The sequence below is a fragment of the Perca fluviatilis genome, chromosome 16, assembly GCF_010015445.1.
Source record: "Perca fluviatilis chromosome 16, GENO_Pfluv_1.0, whole genome shotgun sequence".
Lineage (NCBI taxonomy): Eukaryota > Metazoa > Chordata > Actinopteri > Perciformes > Percidae > Perca > Perca fluviatilis.
This window is the reverse complement of record NC_053127.1, coordinates 5005758-5018883: the sequence shown is the minus strand read 5'-3', so window position 1 is coordinate 5018883 and position 13126 is coordinate 5005758. Positions and strand designations below refer to the sequence as shown.

Genomic DNA, 13126 nt, shown 5'->3' with positions numbered 1-13126 from the left:
AGCCAGTAGAACAAGAGCAGTGATTTGGCCACAACTGCTGATCAGCCAACTGGAGTGTTGTGGTTCAGGGTCAAGACACACGATAAAAATTAGGCCCCATCTGCTGAACCCTCTTCCTGGTCAAGGCTAATATTATACTAGGTATAATTAGACTTGTATGGAAGGCATCCTAGAGATGTATTATTATGTTGACCTGGAACAGTGTCTTTTTACCTTTTATGTATGATTGTCAACAGATGATGTCATTGCCCGAGCTGCCCGCAATGCGCTCTCGCAGCTGGACCATAGAAACACATATGTAAGAATGTTTGTTTTTCATTGACCATAGTTTAGCAATCAATGCCACTGTGTCTTCAGAACTCATCATCATGCTCAGACACTTGGGACTATGTTACCCCTATGTGACTGGATCCTGATCTTCCCTATGGGCGTCTGCCCATCAACAGTGCTTTACAAGTAAAAGTCCTGCATTTAAAATCATATTTGTTTCTGTAAAAATGTCTTCAGTGACTGGTATATGATTCTATGTGACGTTATAAGATTGTAAATACTGATGCATCAATGTGTAAGCAGCAAGTTACTTTTGTAGCTGCTCGAGGTGGAGCTAGTTTTAACTAAACCACTTTGCTCTGTAAAGCACATTGGTCAGCTTGTCTGTATAAATAGTGCTGTATAAATAAACTTTGACTTGACTTGACTTTGACTTTAACTAGGGGGTCAGGCCACTCCAAAGGGTCATCAGATAAATATGAGGCATTGGGAGAATATTATTGGGAGAGAAGCAATTTTTGTTTTTAACTATATTGATCTAAAATAAAGCAGAAAGCTAAGGCTTCTATCTTTCGCTTCATTGCATTGTACTCATACCGCGCAACACCATTGTATTGCAGATAAAACTATGTAAACGCCTTTACACTATGCTCCTAAAAATGAGCATATCTCAAAAACTAAAAGATATACATAGTTGAAATTACTTATAGTAGAGTCAATGTTTGTACATTCAGAAAACTTTTGATCAATATGTGTTGTGTTTATTTATTATTTGATTAAAACATGTCTGATTTTTTTTTTTTAAATTGATACTTTTATTATTACGGTTTATTGACTTACATAACCTTTTAGCTTCAGTTTCTAGGCACTGATTCTAGGTTTATGAAGCATTTGAAGATACTCCAAAAAACATCACAATAAGCAAAAATACCATTGTAAGCACTGGCGGACAATTTCTATTGCTGATTTCAGAGGTTTAACAAAAAAATCTTTTGAATGAGTTAATAAATAGACAGTGGAACAGATGTATCCTTTGACTGGCACAATATATACTTCCAAAAGACTAGTTTAACAATTATATAAACATGTTTTTGTGAAAGACTGTTTTTTTTATTTCCAAATGGACATTAAAGGTGCAGTAGGTATTACTTATAAAACTAACTTTCTGTCATATTTGCTGAAACCGGCCTTATGTTCGAGTAGAACTACATGAAGCAGGCAATTTAATAATAATAATAATAATCTGGCTCTTCTGGCACCACCTACATCCTGTAGTTCAATTTGCAAAAATCCACAGCTCCCTGTTCAGATGCACCAATCAAGGCCAGGGGGGGTGTCTGTGTGTCAATCACTGCACAGGCACACACATTCATTCTCCCTTGTGGGGGGAGGGGCTTAGGAGACCATTTTGGGCTTTAGCAGAAAGGGGGGAGGGACTGAGAAGTTGTCGATGTTAAAAAATTTTGGCTAAGTCCTGGATCTTTGCAATCCAACCTACAGCATCTTCAGTTGCCTTTTTTCTCTCGTTGGGTTAGGAAAGGGACACTGTGTTGAAGTCCTTTTTCGGTAACACAGCAACAGTTTTGAACCTCGTCAGAGTCCTCCTGATGGACTCTCGGAGCTCCTTGTTCCTCAGACTGTAGATCATCGGGTTTAGGAAAGGAGTCAGAGCGGAGAACAGCACAGACACAATGATACGTTCCTAAAACAAAAGTAGATATAGTTAAAACAAACTTTTTTGAACACATACAAGGTTCACTGAGGATATTTGGCATTTCTCCGCAATTGGGGCAGCTCCTGGTGTTAACAAGGTTGGTTTGGTTGTTGGTTGGTTGGTCAATTTTGAAAAATTAACAATTTCAGATTTCCATGAAATCGCCAAATGGTATTGTTGCATCAACATGATTCCTCCTATTTGTGGTGAACATCAGACTTTCTGTATCTGGATATTTTTCACCATTGGGATGAATCAAAGGGGTCAGGGCAGAGTACCAAACAGTCTCAGTGATGCACACCTAAAAGAAATAAAATGCGTTGGTCAGTCCATTTGTCCAACAATTTGGGAGCATTCATGACCATTTCAAGTTTTCGAAAAATACTTGTTACAGACATTCATGGTCTCCAAAAAACAATGAATCTACTTGAGTGTTAATATGTTTGGTGACCCCCTGACCATTTCACAAAACGCCACCCCAATCAACGATTTGGTGACAGGTTATTTTGCAATTCCCTGTGAATATTCGTGGTTACCGAGAGGATCAATCCTAAAGTTTTGGTGATCTTCTGATTTGTCCTCTAATATATATTTCCTGCTAGCAGGGGGGCATAAGAATGGCTACCTGTTATTGGAAACCAATGTCTCAACAACTTCTGGCCATATTGCCATGAAATGTACTTGGAACATTCATGCTTTCCAGTGGTTTCATGACTTAATTACTTCTTTCTTTACACAACCTTCAGAGCTACTGCTCTGAGAATAAGAAACTCATTAGCATGTTTTTTTGTTCTGTCGAAACACAGTCATCTTGTGAGGTGTTTAATATTATTAGTCTTGACAGTAAGATGGACCCTAAATTCCAACAGGCATATCTGCGGCCACTCAAGAAATTCTCGTGGTTCCACATTCTGCTCTGCTACAAATACAGGCTAGGTCTTTTTAAATGGAATCATTGGCCGTTGCAAAGGAGAGGAAATGGCATGGCTAGAGCAATTGTCAAAATAAACACCCTGTGCAGTGTCCCTATGATATTTCACATCACTACACTATTTTAAAAACTAAGACACAGCTACAAATATTTAATCCATGTCGTTCATAACTGCACTAAATGGTATAAACTATTTATCTATGTAGACTACTTACTTTTATGATAGAAGCACACATTTCCAGGAAAAATTACCAAAACAACGAGATCTGCAAGTCTGACAGGCAGGCAAAACACTCTGCTACTGAAATTGTCCCAGTTTGATATAAGGCACAGCGGAGGATGAGCTAAACCTCTGGACAGATGGAAAGCGGCGCATCTGCACCTGGTGTAATCCCAGCACAAGAGCCCACAGCACTTCATGCTCTTATTTCGTCTCATATTGACTACTGCAATTCCTTGTATTCTGGGATTTGTCAATCATCTTTATCACGCCTGCAGCTTGTCCAGAATGCGGCTGCTAGAAGGAGGGATCATATCTCCACTATTGGCATCTTTTCACTGGTTACCGGTCAAATATAGAATAGATTTGAAGGTAAAGTTACTTGTTTTTAAGGCATTACATGGAATTGCCCCTTTATATATTGCTGATCTCCTTAACCTACATCACTCCTCCATGAATCTGCCTTCTTCGTTGTGGCCCAGAGACTCTGGAACAAACTTCCCAAAGATCGTTAAAGGTCCCATGGCATGACAATTTCACTTTATGAGTTTTTTTAACATTAATATGCGTTCCCCCAGCCTGCCTATGGCCCCCCAGTGGCTAGAAAGGGTGATAGGTGTAAACTGAGCCCTGGCTATCCTGCTCTGCCTTTGAGAAAATGAAAGCTCAGATGGGCCGATCTGGAATCTTGCTCCTTATGAGGTCATAAGGAGAAAGGTTACCTCCCCTTTCTCTGCTTTGCCCGCCCAGAGAATTTGGCCCACCCATGAGAGACAGACATCATGGCTTTCAAACTGGTTTTAAATGTGCTCTATAAATACATTGACTTAATACTTAGCTTTGACCTGAATTTTAACAGAAGCCATGTTCAACGTTGTAGTTAAGTGTTTTGCATGCTAACATTCGCTAATTTGCACATGTAAAAACATTTAAATGATTTTATGGCGCCAGATGAAAAGTTAGAGGATCACCAAGTTCAAGGTCAAGTTATTACAATCCTGACGGGAACATGAATGTCAAAACCAAATTTCATGACAATCTATTAAATGGTTATTGAGATTTGAACTCAAAACCAGAAATGTCAACCACATGGTGGAGAAGTCAGGGATCACCAAAGTTATTAGGATACCCTGGATATCTGAAACAAATTTTATGGCAATGCATCCAATAATTGTTGAGATATTTCAGTCTGATCAAAGTGGTACACTCACTGAAATACCTACGTTTTCAAATCTGCACTCTTTGTTGTTTTTATTAGCAATTTGCCATCTGATATTTGTGTGGAGGCTCTGGTCTGTTTTAAATGCAACAAACTGTGGTACAATATATACATATAATGTAACAGAAATTCCAAAACACGTAGGTCACATAATTAAGAACAAAAATATCTTCATGAAAACTCAGCAACTTCATATGCTAATTAAGGCAACAGGCTTTCAAATCTTTGAAGACACAAAGTAAGTGGAACTAAAGTTGAGTTTCTCAAGCTGCATCCCCAAAGATATACAATTATCCTTCAAGCTCCTTGCTAGTCTTGTTTAAAGTACTAATGCTGAACACATGAATTTAAATGTCATATCTTTGGTGGATATATATATATATATATATATATATATATATATCTGTGTATATATATATATATATATATATATATATATATATATATATATATATATTTTTTCTATACTAAACTGATAGCGGTTACTGTCTGTCATAGCTAAACTTAAAAAGGTTTCTATCAGCTGAGCAGACTATAAATATCTCTGGTTGCTAAGGGAGGCAAGTCGTATCTAAGGTCCTTCCTATTTCCTGGGGGAGTTAACGTTTCCATTGCATAAGAACCTGATGGATGAGAATGATTGTTCCAGGTATTAGTCAAACCGTCAGGCGTAACCAGGGAAACTGAAGTATTGTTAGGATAAACTTTAGATTTTGATTGTAAAACAAATTAAAATATAAACTAATGTTTTAAAAATGTTATTTGGCAAGTGACCATGGTATAAGCGGGTTAATGTCCTTTGAGGTGTCCATTGTCAGATATTAATGGACGATGGCAAGGTGTGAACTGTCCGATGAGCAGCTATATATATGTATGTACTAAAACAAAGGCAAAGGTACCTCATACCTCTGGTGAAAAGCGTCCCACCCGGTACGAGATGTAAACAAACGAGGCCGAGCTGTAAGAGATGGACACCACAGTCAGGTGGGCTGCACACGTCCCGAAGGCCTTCAGCCTCTGAGCGACACCCATCCTCGATATGGAAACACCAATCAGGACATAGGATGTGAGGATGAGGACTCCTGTGGTCAGTAGCGCCAGTATGGCGAAGGAAATGGATACAATGTTATCTATCTTGGTGTCACCGCAGACCAGCTGCCTTACAGATGACAGGTCGCACCAGGCATGTATTACTACATTTGGGCCACAGTAAGACCGTTGCCAGGTCATAGCGGTGGCTGGCAGCGTGCAGAAGGTGCCGAAGCACCAGGCTCCTGCGATGAGGAGCAGCTGGACAGTCCGAGTCATGATGGTAGTGTAGCGCAGAGGGTTGCAGATGGCCACGTAGCGGTCGTACGCCATGACAGTCAGGATGGCATATTCGGTAACTGATAGCGTAAAGAAGAAATGCATCTGAACGAAGCAGGCCAGTACGGAAATGGTATTCAAATCTGTCAGGAGGCCGGAGAGCATTTTGGGGATGGTGATGGTGGTGTAGACGATGTCAACAAAGGCAAGGTTGTAAAGGAAGAAATACATGGGAGAGTTGAGCTTCGTATCAGTCGATGCCTGCATGAGAAAATACAGTGATAGCGATTATGAAACAAATAATTATATTTTAAAACACTGAAGAAATTGCCATAACTAGATACAGGGCTTTGTTTTTGTACCACAAAAATGATCATGCTGTTTCCTCCCAGGATGATGATGTAACCCAGAAGCAGGATGACAAAAATTATGATCTTTTTCTCGCCAAGGCCGGCGAAGCCCTGAATGATGAAGAAAGTGACGCCATCAGGCTCCCAAGTGCCATTGACAAAGCTGGATCTGTGATTGTTCGACAAAAGAGGGTGTGAATCTGGAGACAGAGTGATAAAAGAAAGGCATAAGTGATTTAATAACCAATTGGAAACCAGAAGACAGAGGGGTGTTATAGTTCATATTTCCATCACCATTATTCATACAGATGTAGAAATAGATTGTTGTACTAAATATAAAAACACCAGGCCAATAAAGACATTCATAAAAAATATCAAATACATTCATAAAGTTAACCAGTTGCTCAATATTTACCTCTGTGTCCTAATGATTATTTCTGCTACATATCTGTGGTACATTACTAATACCACTTGTTATCAAAGTAATAAGCAAACATTTGTAATGAAAGTATCTATTTGTTTTCCTACAATATCCACTAGCAGCTGAAGCATGATTGAATACTTGCACTGTTCTGTTTAGGCAATCTGAGCTTTTGGTTGAAGGGGTAGTTCAATGTCAACAAAACTGATCCGTATATGACAAAGTCTCACGGTCTGTAGGACATCTGTGTGAAAGCCAGCATGAATTGATGTAAATTCATCAGAAAATCTAAAAGTGTAGACGTTTTTTTCACTGTCATGTTAAGTAGGTTTTAAGATCTAACACCTCAAACATGCTGCTTAAGAATCTCTTATTTACCGTATTAAATGAACTAATAAGACACAAAAATGACATCGTACAATAAGTGCAGGTAATAATTTTTCTAATAACGTATGTGAAAATAATGTGTTATTGCCTTCAATCATTGACAAACCATTAAACAGAAGCCCTGAACAAAATCTGCTTTCAAGGGAAAACAAATTCAGACTGACTCCTTGCATCTTTGCAACTCTAACATTATTAAACCATCACATCGTCCTCTAAGAAATTAAATTTATTTTCTATTCTTTTCTAAAATAATGACACTGTGAAGCTTGATTGCACTGGACATCCTCACAACAGTATATCACACAATGAGCAAGCAACACATAATGAAAAACATAGAAACATTTACAGACCTCTGGGGCTTTTAGGTGAAATATCAAACGGCAAAAGCTCCATCTCTTCTCAGCAGACAGACAAAACAAATTTGCTGTCAACAGATGAAAAGTGCAGAATAATTACACTGCAAAAATGAAAAGCTTTGTATGTTGATTTCATCTGTGCACAATATCAAAACAGTACATCTTCCTATGTTCCTTTCTAAAACACCTGGACATGGTTCATAAACAAGATATCATCATCTTACCTGAGGATGTTGCGCGGCTGCGTCAGGTTTAGTCAGATGAACGTAGAACTTCATCCAAGTCCATTTTTGCCTTTTGAAGAGCAACTGACTTTTTTCTGATTATATTGGAGATTATGGTGAGTACAAACATCATTAATTACACAAAGTGACATCAGATCCCATTCATTAAAAACATAACATTGTACACAGGATAGCAAAGAATACCAAAGGGACCTATTTGAAGTTACCTCTGTTGTTTTAAACAAGCCCTTCAAAAGAAACATAATTATCCTTGTTGCCAAGGTAATAACTGTGCCTCTGTTTAATCTCCTAATTAAAGATTAATTATGAAAGCTATTTTTTTTAATTGCTAGTGTGGCGTGTGTGTGTGTGTTTAATTGTGAATAGTAGTTGCTTCTTTGGGACACAAGTTGGACAGCACCAGTTAGTCTGAGTCACAAATTTGAGATTCCTCAAAGTTTCAGAGTAAATAAATGGTAAAAATAAATAAATGACAATAAATTAGTCTATTTGACCAAGTGACGAACCTCAAAAACAGGAGGACCAATGCTGATTTCTTCCTCGCAGTGGACCATCTCTTCACCTTTGCAAGCTTTCTGAAGGAGTCATGGGAGTTTGCCCATCCAGTCTACATGTGATTTGTGGACTTCGAGAAGGCTTATGACCCTGGGGTCGACAGCGGGAGTATGTTGACGACGTTTCCTTTCCGGGATTGTTCAGGTGCCGCCAGAAATTCCGCCGGATGTCCCTCATTTATCCGTCGTCTTCCTCTTTCTTTGTGTTGCCGTTCTAATCTGGATTCATGATGACTATGGTTAACTGCTCTTCAGATCTCTGCAGGATAAATCCAGTCTAATTCTCACTCCCATTGCGTAAAATATGGACACTTGGTCAGGTGCCTTTGGCGTTGTTATTGATGCTAAAAGTCTCCTTTAGCGTCAGATCTAAACGCGCTTTATCTAAATGCTGGGTCGGGACTTAGGTTAAGGAAAAGATCATGAGTGGGCTTATAAAAGGTACGTTTTCGTGACTCATGGGACAAGAACAGGACAGTTGGGTTTAGGAAACGACGAACAGTACAGTTGAGGTTAGAAAAAGAAAAAACGCGACAGTTGGGTTTAGGAAAAGATGGTGGGTGGGGTTATGTTTGACCCATCCACCACTAAAACCAGCATCCCCACACGGAATTTCAGGCTTTCATACTACTCGCTACCATTGTCGCTCTTAATACTCCATCATCTTCAAGCGCCTCATAGCTGCTGCTCTGCCCGGTGCGTTCTACACACATGCTGAAGGGGGATTTTTGCGTTGTATATGACGCTGACAGCCAATGACCAAGCATCCATATTTTACCAGTTGGGAGTGAGAGCGAGTTGTAGCTAACTACACTATCTGTCCAATCTGACAAGTACACATGTTCCACCAAAATAGGGGTAAATAACCCATGACTTAAGTTTTATAAGCTGCCAACCCGAAAAACTGAGGTTTTATGAAGACAAAAGTGGGTACTGTACAGACTTGAGGAATCAGCAGGGAGAATGGTAAGACTGTGGGATTCCGACACTAAGCTAACAATATGTACAGCGTTAAGTTTGCAGCAAGCATTTAGATACCAAGTCAAATATCCAAATGTCCATTTTAGGCTAACTACACATCTGTAAGTTAAGCTAACCCACTTAACACTGGACATAACGTTAGCTTACAGTCATGATCCCACAGTATTCCCATTCTCTCTGCTGATTCTTCACGTCTGTAATAATAACAATAATAATAATACATTTTATTTATAACGCACTTTACATTTGAAACAAATCTCAAAGTGCTACAGGGTAAAAGATCCACTTTTGTCTAAATAAAAAATCTGTTTTTCCGGTTCGGCAGTCGTGGGTTATTAACCTTGTTGGTAGTGAATATCACCACACAGCAGCTTTTGGGCATGTTTCTGTTGTTTGCTAGCAGACGGAAATGACAAGGAGGAAACCTTCACGCAATACAAGTCAACAGAGAGCGGAGAGTTGTCTCACCCCCCCCCCCCCGCGAGTGGGTGTGGCTTTCGCTCTTTCTCTGTGAGCAAAGCCGGTCTACAGAAAGCCTTTCTACTCCCTATACAGCCCCACTGTACCGAATTTGTCGTTGAGAAATCTCAGATTTGATTGTAGTTTTTGCAAGTTCAACATGGATTATAGGTCGAAAGTTGAATGAACGAGGACTTATGTCCTTTTGATTTCTTACAGGTTGAATCGTTGTTGCCCATAACACGCTAGCATTCTGCTAATGAATGCTGATTGGTCAGTGAAGGACTGATTAGCTTGACGGCATCCGAAGCAGAACCAGAATGTCAGAGTGAATATTTCGGCGTGGTCTTTAAAACATTAGCAAACCTCTTTCTAGCATGTGTATTGACAGGGAGAGCCTAACCTGTTAGCTGTGTTGTCGATGCCTTGAGAGAACAAAGGAAGCGACTCAGAGCTTGCCGTAAAGCAGTATCTCTGGCCGTATATGTGTATGATGTCATTGACATTTTAAAAGGCTTTTAAGAACAAAAAATCTAACACCCAGCAGTGTGTATTTTCTTAGCCTCCCCTTTTGAATGCAACATTCAAATTACTAGACAAAATTTTTTTGAGGGGTATAGCTCCATAGAGTCCCTTTCATTCTGCAGTTGCCTGTGAGCACCCCCTATATGGATCAAGAGTGGAACTGCAACCAGTTCAGAAGCTTGAGGTAACGAGAGAGTGGAAACTCTTCCCTTATTAGAAATTCTTTGATGTGAGTAACTGACTATTCCAGTTTTTGCTATTATTCCAAAAAAGACGATATTCCGACCAAGCTGTTAAAACAGCTAATGAGCGTGAATAATCCACCAATATTCCCTTATACATGCAGCTGTGCAAAATAAGATTTTTTTAAAGTTTACCAGCAGTGGAGGACTTGTTGGACCATGTGAACGGAGCGTCCCTCTTTCATTCCTTCAACCAGCTTCTTGAAAAGGTCAGCTCATATCCAAAAACCTGTTGATATCCAAGTCTTATTCTGAATACCCAACCGGAATATGCTGTTGACATTTCCTGAATCGGATGTTATAATACAATTTCAATTCCGTATAGTAAGTGAATTGTTTGCTTTTTTTTTAAATATATCATAAACGGATAACATATATTTAACATGTGGTTAAAGTTATGTTACATATATGTATGAATGCTAGAATAAAGATCACACTCTCAAAAATGTATCTCAACTTTATGATTTAGATTTTTGTGTTTACAGTTTTACCAAACAAGCCTTCTTTATAAAAGTAAATAACAGGAAATAAGTCACATTTTGGAAAAACTTTAATATTCAAACCAAATATCTGAAAACACAGAATCAACTTTTACAATGTTCATCTTTCACAGTTTCTCATCGTTACCACTGGGGTAGGAAATTCAGAGCAGGGAAAATACATACTAAAACGTTAGTCCCTTTCACACATGCACTACAAACCTGAACTTATCTGACATTACCCAGAGAAATTGTATGTGAGAACGCTTCCAAGGTCTATAATTGCATAAACATAGGAGTGCGTAAAATCTCACATCCATCACAAAGTGACACAAAAGTGCACATATAGTGTCCGCCTTTCCCTCCATTTACATTTCATTCTTTGAATAAACAGCTTCTCTTTTGAATCAAATGCCACATGTAACATTACTACTTTTTGTAGGGTTAATGGTTTGGGTCAATATTTGTGACTGAGGTTATCATCATAGATTGTTCACTGTTAAATTCATCAATTGTTGACTTCACATGTTACTTCACACAGCTGAAAATAAAGAAAAAAACAATTTTACAATTTTCATGTTTGAAAACAAATCCCTCTAGATTTAAAATGATGGTTTAACTATTTTCAGGTGGAATAGTTTTGACAAACACTTGAGTATTTCTTGGGACTGCAGCCCGTAGATAACGGGATTGAAGCTGCCGGGAACAACGTCAAAGAGAATGGCTACAATCTTCCTGTACTCTGGGAACTGGGGGAAGCGATGAAGGACGATGGGGATCAGCCCAGTGACAAGCATGATCAGATACAGGCACAGATGAGTGCTGCAGGTCTTCAAGGCTTAACTGTTTAAATATTTGCTATTACTAGTCAGATAGGCTGCTGTGATTTTAAAATATGTGAGAATTATACTGCAATTAGAGAACGAGAGCAGGACGACAGTGAAAGCAAGGCCATAGACGTTATTGATGAACACATCCTCACAGGAGAGTTTAAAGAGCGAGGGATTATCACAGTAAGGGTTTGTGAGTCCTGCATCGGTTCAGCCTTATGGTCATACCGAGCAGAATGGCCACCAAAACAAAGGACACTCCCCAGGCAGAAACTGTCAGCTTGATCACCATTTTGCCGTTCATAACCGCAGGGGGTTACAGATGGCCACATATCTGTCAAAGGCCATAATCATGAGCACTGTGTGTGCGTTGGTACCGAACATATGTGTGGTAAAAGCTTGCATCAGACACTCATAGTAGTGAATAATGCGCTCAGAGGGGGGCACCAGGATGTCTGCGAGCACCCGTGGAACCAGGAGAGAGTTTCATTTATCATTTATCGACAGGTTACAGAAGAGGAGATACATCGGCTGATGGAGGCTTCTATCCATCAATATCAAGCTCACGATGCCCACGTTGGCAATTAAGATGAACACATAGGCCAAGAGCAGAAATAAGAAGACAGGGTACTTGTTAGTCTTGGTGACCATTAACTCCTCGAGCTGAAGAGTGAGGCTGTTTATTTTACTTTTTATTTAACTATAAGCACTTGAATTGATTATCTATCTGAAGGCTAAACCGTCTCATTGGTAGAGGAGGCTTATGATCAGCCTGACCTGCGTTTGTAGGCAACATCCTTTGGAGGATGCAGCCCCTGACCCCTGTTTACCACCAGGCGCGGAAGTGATGCGTTCCAGCTGCAACATTGTTTTGTTCAGTCATCCGCCACTCGACACGGGAGCATATGTTCCCACAGCCCAATGTTCCCACATTTCTAAGATTTTTTCTTAAAATTAGGCCCTATGTTCCCACATTTCTAGGACATTTTCAAAATGAGTTCTTTTCGCCACTCGGCATACCACTGTGGAGGAAATATTTATTCATAATTCAAATTGAAAGTCCAAAGAGAAAACAAAGCGAGATCAAATTAAAAATATATATTTTTCTAATTTTCCATTTGGCTTTGGCTTTTGAATTTAATATTTGGCTTTTGAATTTTAATTTAACATTGGCTTTTAATTTTCATTTAATATTTGGCTTTTGAATTTCAATTTAACATTGGCTTTTAATTTTCATTTAATATTTGGCTTTTGAATTTCCATTTAACATTGCCTTTTCATTTGGACTTGACACATGTCAATGTAAATGAGGAGGCGTGGCCCAAAGGCTGGTGGGAGGGTCTGAAACGAAAGGGGTGCAGAGGCACCTTATGAACAGCAGGGGGAGCTGACTGCTGGGGAGCATGTGTCTGCAGCTTTACAACCAGGCAGGCTTGGCCTGTTATTTCACATGATAGAAAATGATGATGTAGGCTAAACACAAACGACATTTCATGCAACAACAGTGAAGTTTTCATGTAGTTACTATAATTGGGCCCGTGTTAGTGAGGACTAGATTAGGACTGTATTTAAAGCTGATTCTGGTTCCCAACTTCACCCCAGGTGTGTCTGTTTAAAACATGACTCAGACAACTT

At 39.3% G+C, this 13126-nt stretch overlaps 1 pseudogene; it reads right to left on the bottom strand.

Annotated features, from left to right (window-relative positions):
* Nucleotides 1-1789: 1789 nt before the first annotated feature.
* On the bottom strand, nt 1790-12358 carry LOC120544280 (annotated as a pseudogene).
* Nucleotides 12359-13126: the final 768 nt, after the last annotated feature.